Source organism: Brachycentrus maculatus, unplaced genomic scaffold, assembly GCF_059751285.1.
Source record: "Brachycentrus maculatus isolate JH-2025_06_01 unplaced genomic scaffold, ASM5975128v1 h1tg000090l, whole genome shotgun sequence".
Taxonomy (NCBI): domain Eukaryota; kingdom Metazoa; phylum Arthropoda; class Insecta; order Trichoptera; family Brachycentridae; genus Brachycentrus; species Brachycentrus maculatus.
In genome coordinates, this window is record NW_028280844.1 from 1,922,548 (window position 1) to 1,937,253 (window position 14,706).

The window sequence follows — 14,706 nt, forward strand, 5'->3', positions numbered from 1 at the left end:
CCTACCCCTGCGGGGAAACGGCGTAATGGTAGTAGTAGTAGTAGTAGTACAAAACTTAAAATTATGTGAACTTGTTTAAAACGTTTTGCTTGTGGGTATTAAGGGGATATTCGCTAATACAGAATTCATTCCACCTGAGTCGAACGGAGAGGTCGCATGTCTGTTCACGCTCGATTTTTTCAAAGAATGAAAATTTTATTTTTTGGCTTTTTAGAAAATACATAGATTTTTTTAAAACTCTTTTGAAACCCATATAATTATAACGAAGAAAAACTTATTTTGTTCAATGTAACAACCGTGTTTTAAGAAAAAAATCAATTACGTAAAATAAATTAATACCTGGATTTAGAGAAAATTAAGTTGCCACTTAAAGAATACTGGGACTTGAAGGGTTATTATTATTTTTACTTTTTTAATCCAAACTCCATGGCGTCCGATCCGAGTCCGTTTACGCGGTAAAAACTATCCAATATCCGGACAAAGAAAAAATAAAATAGTAACATTGCCAGAGCAAAAAGAAACACCCTTGTCCGAGTACCAATTCCTCAAACGCTTTGTATCTTACTTTTTCCTTTTTACTGAGAGTACAAAAAATTGCTTGCCTTTCACGGTAGAGCGACTGTTTTAGTAGACTGGCCACACCAGTTGCTTTTCGTCGCACGCCCCGTGAGCACGCGTCCCACTCCGCCGGGTTAGAAATTAGCGGCGCGCATTTGTTTTCCCGTTAGTGCTTTTTTTCAAATTCCATTTTCAAAACTGTTTTTGTAATTTATCTGCCTTAAAATACCTCCCTTTTAGGCTTGTTAAAATATATTCTTATTTAATTTATATATATTTTTTATTTACCGGTTTTCTTTATTTTATTTGTGACGTGTTTTTAAGAGCATGTGTTTGACACTTTATTTTTCGTGAAGAATTATTTTTCCTCTTTTTTATGGTTTACATACTAGTTTTGTGCGAGGAATATTTTCGTTCGTTTTTATTTCAGTCAATATCTTGTGTTGGTTTTTCAAGTTTATTATTTTTAGATTTCAATTATTGATTTGTGTTTCAGGATATTTTTCGAAGTGATTTTACGAATCCAGTGTTGTGTGAAGTATCAAATAAGTGAAAAAAGGCTTTATTTTATTGATTATTCGACATAAGCAGTATTTATTGTAAGTATTTTTTTTATTTAGAAATTTTATATATAAATATGCATTATGAAACATTTTCACTGTTTTTGTATTCTCATTTACAATATTTGACGCTGTAAAAAAAATATTGGCGGTAATCTAAAATGTAAAATACAAACTAATCGTTATAATGTAGATGAAGTAAGTTAATTTTTAGGTTGACCCGTCTAGAAATCGAACCCCAGACATCAGTTAACTCGAAACCAGTCAATGCATATTTTGTTGTAATGTTTTAGTTGACTACTATACCACCGATGTATGATAGATGTGCGAATAGTGAAATAAGGAAGGAATGCAAAGCTGAGATAAGCATTATCGATAAAATTAAGAAAGGTGTGTTGAGATGGTTTGGACATGTGGAACGAATGAGTGAGGAAAGAACGGTAAAACAAATTTATGAGGCGAATGTTAGTGGGAAAAGAAGCAGAGGAAGACCGAGAAAAACATGGCACGATCAGGCATGCATGGCATGCCAAATACTTGAAAGTGGTCAGGTTAGGAGTCGTAACAATCGGCGGGTATGTATGAGGAGATGCATGAACGTGGAAGAGGCGAAGAATGTTTGCAAGGACAGAGTGGTGTGGCGCTCTATTCTCTCTGCCTACCCCTGCGGGGAAGTGGCGTGATGGTTAGTTAGTTAGTTACTATACCACCGTCATTGTAACATTAATACCTAATATCAGTTTTTAATAATTGTAGGCAATAGGGTTGGGTAAGGATAAGGCATAGTAGGCACTGGTCGTGTTTCTATATGGAACGCGAGTAATCCAGGGTAGGCATTGCTTTTCTGCCTATATAGAATGCACGCCTCTACCTAGTGACAAATAGTGATACTAGGTAAACAGTACTTGGTATGTTTAGTTAGCTTCCATGCAAGTATTGAGCCAAAATTGTTACTTTGATTTGCTACCTGAAGCGAATGCTGATTTTCATGCTACTTACAATCAAGATATCATTACATCAATTTAATGAGACAATAGGTGCGGGTGGAGAGAAGGAAATAAAAAGCATGTACTCTTAATTAAATATTTTAGCACTCGTGAATAGCACTCGGGAGGAATATCTAACCTAACTACATACTTAACGTATAAAGGATTTTGCAAGACGCGTTTTCTGTTTATAACAGCCGATGTAATCGATATTTTCATTCATCATTTTCTTTTGCAATATTCGCCTTAGTAAAAACGTTGTTTTCGTAAGTTGGTAACGAATGACGTCACAGAAACGAATCCACACTACTACTATTACAGCTGTATAAAGCAGATACATAAAGGGATACGCCTCATAACTCACCCGATGACATAAATTTGATGACGTATACGGACGTCCGTTTTTCGTTTTAATAAAATATCTAAAGCTTAAACCTTCATCTCTACAGATTTCAATAAGAATGTTACCGATTGTCTTGTGATTTTTCATATTAATTTATTAGCCAATAATAACACATCATGAAAATGATCCATTGCGCCTCTCGTGATCATACTGACGTTAGGGAGAAAGAACAAGTGAACTAACTAACTAACCGTCACGCCGCTTCCCCGCAGGGGTAGGCAGAGAGAATAGAACGCCACACCACTCTGTCTTTGCAAACATTCCTCGCCTCTTCCACCTTCATGCATCTCCTCGTACACACCCGCCGATTGTTTTGACTCCTAACCTGACCTATTTCAAGTATTTGTTAAGAACAAGTGCTTTGCAATTTTTTTAAAGAAACTTCCGACAGTTTGTTTTAAAAATCATTATTTTGTGTCTAGAACTAGTAGCACATTTTGGACGCCATTATTTCACAAGGTTAGAAGTGAGAATATGAATAATATTTTACTTCTCCAGTAGATGACTCACGCTTTAAAACGGTGTGAACTAACTTGAGATGAATAACATAATATGTACATTATTCAAAAACGTTTATTTGAGTCTCGGTTCAGCAGACTCGACTAACCACGTTCTATCCAGCTTCGAATGTACCGGAACTAACCGAAACTAATATTATATTTTCACATAAAAAGTGTATAATCTTGTCTGACCATTCCATAGTCGAAAAATAATTGATACCCTTGTCCCAATGCCCGCCGGTATAACGAGATGACGAGGAAGTTGGTAATATTTCCATGAAATGACATCACTTTTGTACAATACAAATAATTTATACCTGATGCTGTAATCGGAAACTCGTTTCGCATAGAAATTTATGCATTCATACGAGTTCATACAAAAAAAATATATATTATTTTTTGACATCTCACCAAAGATTCAAGAATATGGAAGTCTGGGCATTTTCGGGGCTGACGACCGTCATAGGCTGGTTTAAGTGATCACTTTCTTTCCCAAGAATTTGAGTAGTGTGGTTGTCAATAATGGGTAGAATTGGTGAATGTTACACGTGTGTTAAGTGATCACTTAAACCAGCCTATGACGGTCGTCAGACCCGTAAATGCCCAGACTTTCATATTCGTCTTCATCTTTGATGAGATGTCAAAAAATAATATGAAAATAACTCCTTTAATTGGAGATAATCCAGATTTTATGAACAAGTATTTGGACACACTCAAAATGTTGTAAAAAAATATATATTCGATTATATTTTTGCTGCTGATGCTATATGGCAAATATCTGGTTTATGTGTGCCAACGTCATTTGCTGGTATACCGATTATTCCTTCATGTGGTATTTTTTCTTTGGTAGCATCACACTTCTTTTGAAAGCGTTTTCGAAACGTTGTAAACATTTTGGCGACGAGACTGAATGATATTATTATAGGAATCGTTCTCAGTAAAACTAGGAAGAGAAATATTAGGAATTTTAAAATGCTAATTATTATAAAATTAAGAAAGGTGTGTTGAGATGGTTTGGGCATGAATCGAATGAGTGAAGAAAGAGCAGCAAGATAAATTTACTAGCCAAACGTAGTTGGAAATAGGAGCAGAGAAAGACCGAGGTAAACGTGGCATGATCAAGTATTTCAATTTTTTAATAATGATCAGTTCAGGAGTCAGAATAATCGGCGGATATGTACGAGGATATGCACGAATGTGGAAGTGGCGAAGATTGTTAGCAAAGACAGATTGGTGTGGCGTTCTATTCTCTCTGTCTATCGCTACGTGAAGTGGCGTAATAGTTTCAAAATATTATCTGCACAAACGTTCCTGTTAAGTAGGTACCTAATAATACCCCCATATGTATGATTACCGTAATATATTTGTACTAAATCGCTTGAATAGGAAATTAATTGGATTATCCACCTGCCGTGGTTTTTTTTACGTATCTATTTTTGCTCACGAACCACCTGCTTATACAGGTGGTCCGCGTATATTTATGGTGTAAAAATTCGTGCAAAATATTTGCAATAGTTTAAAATGATTTTTTTTTACAAAAATTAGGAACATTTTACCAAAAGAAGAGTTCCTCATTATGTGGGTCATGTAGGTAAACATATTAAAAATTAATATTACAGGTGTCTCAACTTGAGATGAGACATAAAATATATCGTTTTTTTATGAAGGAAGATGGAAGACTGGGGCTTACGTCTTGGCATTCACTTTATTCCCTTATGTAACGTTTACCATTCTGCCCATTATTGAACGTCCATATTGCATTATGAAATTAACACATTAAACAATGAACCATATTATTTTTTGACATCTCATCAAAGATGAAGAAGAATATGGAATTGTGATAAGATGTCAAAAAATAATATGAAAAATACTCCTAAAATTGGAGATAATCCAGATTTGTGAACAAGTATTTAGGCACGCTCAATATGTTGTAAACAACGAACCGGTATTAAAAAAAGTCGGTTTCTAGCATAGCAACCAAAACAACCATTTTAAAGAAGTTCAAACAAACGCTATAGTAGCGAAATACGTCGAATGTAAAGTGTAATTCTCAAAATAAAATCTATTTAAAACAATGGTGAAATAGACCTTAAAATGAGATTGAAATGTTTATTTGATACGATTTTAATTCGGAAGACTTTTTACCGATCTCTTATCTTCAACATCGAGAATTTCAAAAGATAGGTAGAAAAATCCCACCGTGCTGTTGATCCTAGACGAAATCTTTACAATGCTCATTTTTTACTTCGTTTTTTTTTCTTCCATCGGCTACAAAAGCGACTCACCTCAATGCTAGTCTGAAGTGGTCGAATGTATTCATTACCGGCTTATACACCAACCACGCCCCCCACGGACTCAAATCTCGACGTCTCCTACCTGACCGAGTTGAGTAAAAATGTCAGTATTCTTAATACGTTACAAGAAAACTTACATTTTAATTACACATATCTTTTTATAAAGTATACTGATTTAGGTTGCCTTTACCTGTTTTTTTTTTAATGAAAATGTGGCTCAGGAAGATTATTAACGGATTAGGCTAGAAAATAAATGAATTTTTATTATACGACGTTATTGTTAATCAAAAAATACGTTTGTATTTAATTTATCATTTACAATAAATAATTATCAATGAAAATTTTGTAAAGACATAATTAAAATGTATTTTCTATAACTTGAATCCACGCAAAATAATAGTTTTTTTACTAAATCAATTAAATAAAAGTGAAAAATATTTGTGTTATTGATTTGTGTTTTAGAATATTTTTCAAAGTGATTTAACGAAACTACTGTTGTGTAAAGTTTAAAATAATAAGTGAGAAAAAAATTTAAACTAATGAATGATTTTTAATCTAATTTTATTTCTGATAACATCTATTGTATTTTTGCCTTTACTACAACCTAAAATATAATGCATACTCACACAGGCTATGCCTTTGTGGGATCTTTTTTTTTGTATTATACATACATTTTTTGTACTTTTATTAATAGTATATTGTGAAATGCAAAATAATTTAAAATAAATAAAAAAATAACACAAAAGTACCTATTAGAGGGCTTGAATTTTTTTAAATAAAAGCGAAAGACATTCGTCAGCATCCATACAAAAGATGCAGCCGTGTTGAATCTGTCTCTATTAATAACTATAACTGATGATACAATTACACACAATGTCATAGTTTACTGTGTCACTGGAAATGTTGATACAATCTGCAGTTTGTTAGTACATACTTTACTCAGTTATGAATGAAGTGAGTAATGAATTGACCCAGAGTTTATACATTCCACATTTATTCTGTGCTATGTGAGCTCACCATGGGTCATGCCACGATTTAGTAATTTAGTTACTATACTATCTACTCGTGGAAATATTAGATACTAGATAACAGTACCTAGCTATAGACATCATTCAGTATGTAATAATCGTTTTCGCTCCCGCATCTGAAAATAATTAAATTGTAAATGAAAAACACTTGTTTTGAGTATTTTATTTCATTCTTGTTAAAATAGAATAAATATAATTCAAGGGAAAAAACAAGTGTTATTCTTTACAATTTCTTCATGTCTTACCACAAAATGAATACCGAAACAATAAAAAATATGTAAATAATTTGTTGTTAATACAATATATGTATTTGAAATGTTGGTAAAATCATTTTACAAGAAACTACTCCGACTAGCCTAAACCTAATCTAACCTAAATTAAAAAAATATATATTTACATACATACATAAAAATATATCATGGATCATAAAAAAATACGGTACATACTCTGAATGATACAGAATCAAAATCAACGGCAAAAATTTAAAAAAAACTCTTGAAATATTGTTCAAAAGTAGTGTCCTTTTTTATATAATAATTGCCCGATTCATAGTACTTGATTGACAATACAGGAATATTACATTTTTCTGTTTTTGACTAAAAAAGTTTCTTTTAGACTGCTTCTATTTAAAAAATATTATTAAAGCCAATGCATTTTCTTTGTCTTATACCGGTATAAAAGGCGGTGTGACGCGGTAACTTCGAACTACAAAGGCTGACTACACGTACCAATAGTTTATTATATCTAATTGTTTATCACCTTAATAGGAAAGTGAGTTCTGAAGAAAGCTATCTTGTACATGATGCACAATGTTCGTACCGTTAGGAAACGCGTGAGAACTTTCCGGAATGCCCCATTACTTATTATTATTTTTTATTTTAATCAGCTATCAATCTCCTTAATCTTAAAAAAAAAATGTTGACGACATTTATTCAATAACTATTGTGGTGAAAAACATTTTGGCTATGTAAGAGTTTCTGTGTTGGATTAAAAACTCCATATTTTTTATTTTTTATTTAATACTATATGTACCTGACCACGCGTTGCTGTAGCTCAGTATAATTAAATGGAAAAGAAAGAAGAGGGCATAAAAAACACGCCAATGCGTGCGATTTGTGTAAAATTTTCAAAGCAATCGATGATTCAATGAGATTTACAATTTTTAACAAAAGAACAATTATATACTAATTTTTATAGGTGTATATATTCTATTCTCTAGTAATGAGAAAAGTAATAAAGCAATAATTGCGGAAAACGGAAACCTTAGATTTGTTCAGAGCCTTTTTCAAGAGGGTGGAAATATATAAGTATGTACATAGTACATACACACAAGTACTTACAGCAAATATATTGATTTATGTACCCTCGTGATACAGTCTTTGACAGTTAGAGTAGTATCTAAAGTTTTATGGAGAAGAAATTCATTCTGTATTTCGTGATGCGTCTCACCCGCAATAGAATAATATATTTAAGGTTTAGGGAGGATTTTCAATCAATAAATTCATCAGTTTCAAATTACTTATACTTTTAGTTTGACTTTCCATTTTTGGCTATTGCATTTACAAAACGTGTGATTTATTTATGTATTTATTTAAATGCTAAAAAATAATTTTAATGAATTATATACATGTTAATATAATAAAGAAATATAACAAAAAATATTGTAATAAAAATAAATTAATTTTAAGATTGTGAAAGAAGAAAAGTCTAGAAAATGAGTAAAAAATATTTTTTTTAAACCATATTGAATTATATATATATATATTTTTTAAACATATTACATACTTAAGTCACATATATAATATTCCCAATGAGTAACTTCCATTACTCATTTTGGAACATGTGATTAAGGTTGACAAGACTGAAAAACTGATAAGAAAGTAACAAACAGGAAAACACAGGGCAAAATGTAAAACATGAAGCAATAAAAGGCACAGTTAATAGTAATTTAATTCACTCTCCTATGATCCAAACTATTTGTCAAATTAAATCATATTTTGGCGCTGTGTTCAATCATGCGTTAGATTTCTCTTTGTTGTGACGAATTATAAAATACGTGACAAATAAACGCAAGTAAATTAATAACAGGGCTAAAACACACCTGCTGCAATAGGAAAATGTTATTTATAAAACATTAGCTTGCTTGGAGCGAGTGCAAAAAACAGGTCACACGTTTCACTTAATGGCATATTGTCGTGTTTACTAGTGAGAGGAAATTCAGTTGTCACATTACAATAAATTTAAATAACGCAACATGCTGTAACCACTCTAACTATGTCATACCTATTTCTAGAATCACTCCAATTCTCGTATTTCCTTCTTCTTCCCAGTGCGAGCAAAATGGTCGCCGGTGTTTAATCGTTAAAGAACGACAGGGGTGGAAAATAAAGTAATATTAAATTGATCAAATGTTGTCTAGGTTATTTTTTTTATTCCTTTTATTCTCTTTTATTATCTTGTCTACACAATGAACACAGAGTACTTCTCCCTAAACTTATTTACAATAAAACTTATACAAATTTACTAGTCATATACAATATTAATAATATAAATGTTTTTAGAAATTAACGTAAAAAATATATCAATTATGGAGGTATATAGTCCGTCAAAATGAAGTTGTAGCGGTAAAAAACAACAGGAAAATAATATTTTTTTATTACCTTTAAAATAATCAAATTATGAATAGAAATAAAGATGGTTTAAAATTAAACGAGTAGCATTTAAAATTAGTTTATTTTTTATAATTGTGATTTATCTTCAATTGGTCTCCGTTTTTGTGATTTTTTGTGATACATTTACCTTCCCAATCCTTACTATCCTACCTGCAGACAAGCCTCTAAAAGTAAAGGCTTTACGTGTTAAGTGTTTTTCCATAGAAAAAATAATATATTTTGAATAAATAGATAGTAAAATAAATAAACTCACAGTACCTACCTGCGCAGTAAAAACGATATTTCTCGAAAATGATATTCATATATTCTGCAGTGACCGATAAAATGAGAAAAAGGCGATAAAATACAGATTTTTCCGTGTTACAAGTTGCGAAATAAGTTTGGTCCAATGTTTGCGTCCAGCGCCGCGGCGCCGGTGATAGATTCGTGTTATGAATTCATGTTAAAAATAGCAAACTCGGATAAACAATAATGTGATCTGGGATCCGGTTGGGCGGTGATCAAAGCAGTTTGTGTCTCGTCTATTAACGAGAATTAGATCATTTTCAAATCTGCTCCAAATAACTTTCTCGGAAATATTCATTTCAAAAATATTTTTCACAGTATTTTGTGTTTATCTTTTAGTATAGGTATCAGTGTAATGGCGTAATATATTATTCGATATTTTGATTAGCATCATCAAATAATGACATGGAATTGTGCGTACTGCGAGTATAGTCGCTGGAAGATGTCTGGTACCTAATTTCACGCTCGGTTTTCAATGGATACTTACTTTTATTTTTCGTAGTTTTCCTAGTCCACATTTCATAGTTTCGTTTAAGGTAACAATATTTTGACCGTCCACATTTTAGTATGATTTACTCAATAAAGATAATTTATTTTATATTTTCCTTAATTTCAGTTAATTGTTGTAACTATTTATTATTACTATATGTTATTTCTCTTCTCTCTATCTTCTCTTTTATCTTTTTTTGTTATTATTCAATGTATTTTGTTTGTAAAAGCCAAAATCACGAGAGGAGGCTTTTACGAGTTTTTATAAAATAAATAAAAACACGTAAAAGTTTGGGCGAGTTATAGAGGCAGTTGAAAAAGTAAAATTAAATGATTTCATGGTGTAAATATTAAAAATTGTATCGTTCCTCAAGAAGTGTGTTCCCATGGATTTGGCCTCAATATACAGGTTTTGAAGGCCGCGTGGATGATGCTCGTATCGCTTTTGTCCAATAAACGCAAGGTTAAGTGTAAGCACATAATGTTAAAATATTTGTAAAATACAAATTCCTCCACGGCATAGGCGCATAAAATCACAATCTTAGACTTTGACTACATAAACATTGAACAAATATTCTTTACCAAAAACTGTAACCCTAGTTAAAACTGTAGTTATCTACAATATTAATAATCTTCTATCAGCGATGTCAATCATGATTTTATATTCTTTTTGCAATTCTACTGACTTGCCAAGTATCGATAACACACTGAAATTAACGTTTAAACTATGTATGTTGTGTAGATAACTCGAACTTTGCCCTTATTTCTAAATAAGGTCATTTATAATAAAATAATATTTAATATTGATTTTAAAATATCATTAATTATCATTACTAAATCGTTGTCGATCCGTACTGTAAGAAAGTTATAGCTACCGAATATTTTTGATGAATATTTGTTTTTATCTAATAAAAGTAAATTTAATATTATCTGCACTACTTAGTTTAAACATGAATTTCCGTTTGTTATATATTATGCCCTAATTGGATCAGTGTTCAATTGAATTCAATTATATTTATATATATATATATATATATATATATATATATATATATATATATATATATATATATATATATATATATATATATATATATATATATATATATATATATGTATATATATATGTATATATGTATATATATATATATATATATATATATATATATATATATATATATATATATATATATATATATATATATATATATATATATATATATATATATATATATATATATATATATATATATATATATATATATATATATATATATATATAATATATAAACATATATATATATATATATATATACATTTTTTTTTTCAAAGTTACCGTTACCGTTTTTTTTATTTCTGCCTAGACGTTGAAGTTATTATTTTAACTAGATATGTATATTTTTAGTAAAAATGTTTAGTGTTACATTTAGGAATTTTACTTTAGAATCTTACAGATACAATTGTTGTATTTTTTTCTCTCTGATTAATTGAATAATTAATAATTTAAAAAACGAGGTTAATTGTTGTGATAATTGTTCTCTATACTACTTTTATGGTGTTCACTATGTTACCGTATGCTCCTCCCACACTATAATCATAAACTAAACTAAGCGGAAACTACTTTTTTACTTGTAGTATATTAGTTTTTTTCCATACTAATTTTTAACGTAACAAATAATTTTCTAAGACTTCGTAGACGGGTTTTATTTAAAGGCTTCGGATTCGTGCAATATAACAATAAATAGTAATTAAAAAATATTAATTATATGTTGTATTTTGCTCCGTTTTCTTAAAATATTACCTCAATGACTCATGAAAACCTAAAAGTAAGGTGTTTTCAATGTAAAAGTTTTTGTTTAATATTTTCTTTTAAAAAAACTATAATATTTTACAACCTATTTTCATAAACGGGTACATACCATATGACTCGATCATGTCCTTTCAAAAATAATAGTTATAAGTATTCGATAGCTTTAATTGCCACTATATTCATCCTCCAAAAACATGGAAAATATTATTTTTAGAGAATTTGTCCTAATGAAAAATTGTCACGGAAATATTAAAAGCTGATTTTACTAGTAGATATACCTTAAAAAACAAAGATTAATCTAGGATGAATTTTCTTCATCATTTATATGTATTATGACCTCGGAAAATGGTAGAAAATTAAATAAAAGCGAACGCAGGTAAAATACATAGTATGCTTGATGTTTTCCCTAAATATAATTATTATTGGCAATATACCTTTCAAACTGAAATGAGTCTAAGATGAATCTTCTTCATCATTCATATATATTATGACCTCGGAAAATGGTACAAAATTAAATAAAAGCGAACGCAGGTAATTACATAATATGCTTGTTGTTTTCCCTAAATATAATTATTATTGGCAATATACATTTCAAACTGAAATGAGTCTAAGATGAATCTTCTTCATCATTTATATATATTATGACCTCGGAAAATGGTACAAAATTAAATAAAAGCGAACGCAGGTAATTACATAATATACTTGTTGTTTTCCCTAAATATAATTATTATTGGCAATATACCTTTCAAACTGAAATGAGTCTAGGATGAATCTTCTTCATTATTTTTATATTATGACCCAGGAAAATGGTACAAAATTAAATAGAAGCGAACGTAGGAAAATTGGAAAGTATGCTTGTTGTTTTCCCTAAATATAATTATTATTGGCAATATACCTTTCAAACAAAAATGAGTCTAGGATGAATCTTCTTCATTATTTTTATATTATGAACCAGGAAAATGGTACAAAATTAAATAAAAGCGAACGTAGGAAAATTACAGAGTATGGTTGATGTTTTCCCTGAATATAATTATCATTGGCATTGATTATTCTGTGTTGACACAGTTGCTACCCACTTTCCCGGAAGTGGCGGAAAATGGTGGAAAGCTTCGGGTTCATGTCAAACAATATTATACTCAGACCAACCCACAGCCGCTCCCGTTAACTTTTAATTAAAATGTACGCAATGGATAAACTGCGGGAAAATTATTACGACCCATGGGTTCGGGTGCCTACATTTAACATAGTTATTCATTTATTATCTATTAAGTTATTATAAGGCAAAACTGACTGAGCTACGAGCACATAGCGTGGCTCGCAACTGGTATTCGCCGAACTTTAGATTTCAAGTTTTAATATAAGTGTAAATAATAATTTAACAATACAAAACTACTAATTGACTAACACACTACTTCCGCACAGGGGTGGGCAGAGGGAATAGAACACCACACCGCTCTGTCTTTGCAAAAATTCTTCGCCTCTTCCACGTTCATGCATCTCCTCATACATACCTGCCGATTATGGCTCCTGACCTGACTTCTTTCAAGTATTTAAAATACTTAAACAAGCCAAGTTTTCCTTGGTTAAATTTGTTTTGCCGTTCTTTCCTCACTCATTCGTTCCGCATTCTCAAACCATCTCAACGCTCCTTTCAAAATTTAATATGTTTATCTAATTTTATATGTTTCAGCCTTGCATTATTCTCATCTGACCTTAGTCCATCGAGTTTATTCTTTTTTCAGATTTTTTCTACTATTCAGTGTATTACGAATGCACAGCAGATTTCTCAACTGAAAAAAACTGGCATAATAGTAATAATTTTAGAAATTATTACTATTATGTTAAAAATTTAGTTCTTGAATATTACATAACTATAGTAGGTATACACCCCTTTTCATCCGAAGTAGTCCATTAAATCAAGGTTTTACTGGCTTTATTTACATAATTTTATGCATGATTATATTATTTAATTCCATTGATTAAATTGATTTCCCAGTAATGTAATTTCATTTGATGTTAATTTTCCTGAAAGCTTATCGACTTTCCCAAAATTCAATGTCACCAAAACAGCCATCTGGTAACGCAATGAAATTACACATTGTATATACATAAATAACGTGCATACGTTGAAACAGAACTTACTGTATTTTTATGTTATAATTCAAACATGGAAACTAAAAAAATGCTATTCAATTAAATTTTACATTTTTTATTACTAGTACAGTAATAAACTAATGGTTTCTGGTGAAAATGAAACTTTAGTTTGGTTTATAATGGGTGAATAAGTACAGTCGAACCGTGATATAAGATTGCTAAAGGGGCAGACATTTTCTTCTTATAAATAGGTCTCTCTTATATCCATGCTTTCCTTTACAGAGAGGTAAAATGATAGGACCTTAAGCCAGCTCTCTTTTTTAGAGGCTTATGAGTTACATGGTTCCACAAAAACCCGTGTTATACAAGGTTTGAAGTTCGTACAAAATTAGGGTTTGCATTCCAAAAAAATCTAAGATAGTTTATATGAAAACGTACTTTATTATTTTTAATAACAAACATATTATTTTATTTATTTATTTTTCTAAATGCGTGTACAATACATGTGTATACAAAAAATATGGCACAATTTATACATCCGTGTTATACGAAGCCTAAGTGTATATATATATATATATATATATATATATATATATATATATATATATATATATATATATATATATATATATATATATATATATATATATATATATGTATACTTATTAGTGAATTTAGTTCCATCAACGTTTACTTTTAAAATTTGTATTATTTCATTTCAAAGTATTTTATATTTGCATTGTGAAGAACATAGAAAATACGTACTTTAATTATTCTGCATTAATTGTGTCTACTTTTATAAATAAATAAATAAAATAATTTAATCGTTAAAACCTGATAAAATAAAGAAGTAGAAAAGGCTATTTTATATAAGTATATACTAATTATGTAAAATGCGGTTCAATTTAAAAATGTCGAAAGATAATATAAATCATATATGAAATGATATATGTATATGAAAATATTGCATTGCGTTGTCCATAAATTTCCTAATAAAAGCGTTATTTTTCGTCATAAATTGACGAAT

General features: G+C 30.1%; 1 protein-coding gene across 2 annotated transcripts in view; it reads left to right on the forward strand.

Annotated features, from left to right (window-relative positions):
• Positions 1–643: 643 nt before the first annotated feature.
• SP1173 (major facilitator superfamily domain-containing protein SP1173) overlaps positions 644–14,706 on the forward strand; it is a 90,802-nt gene continuing 76,739 nt past the window's right edge. For both annotated transcript variants that reach the window (XM_088258086.1, XM_088258087.1), the window contains exons 1-2: positions 644–723; positions 1,055–1,157. The gene's annotated coding sequence lies outside the window, so the exon portion shown is untranslated. The remainder of the gene's footprint in view (positions 724–1,054; positions 1,158–14,706) is intronic.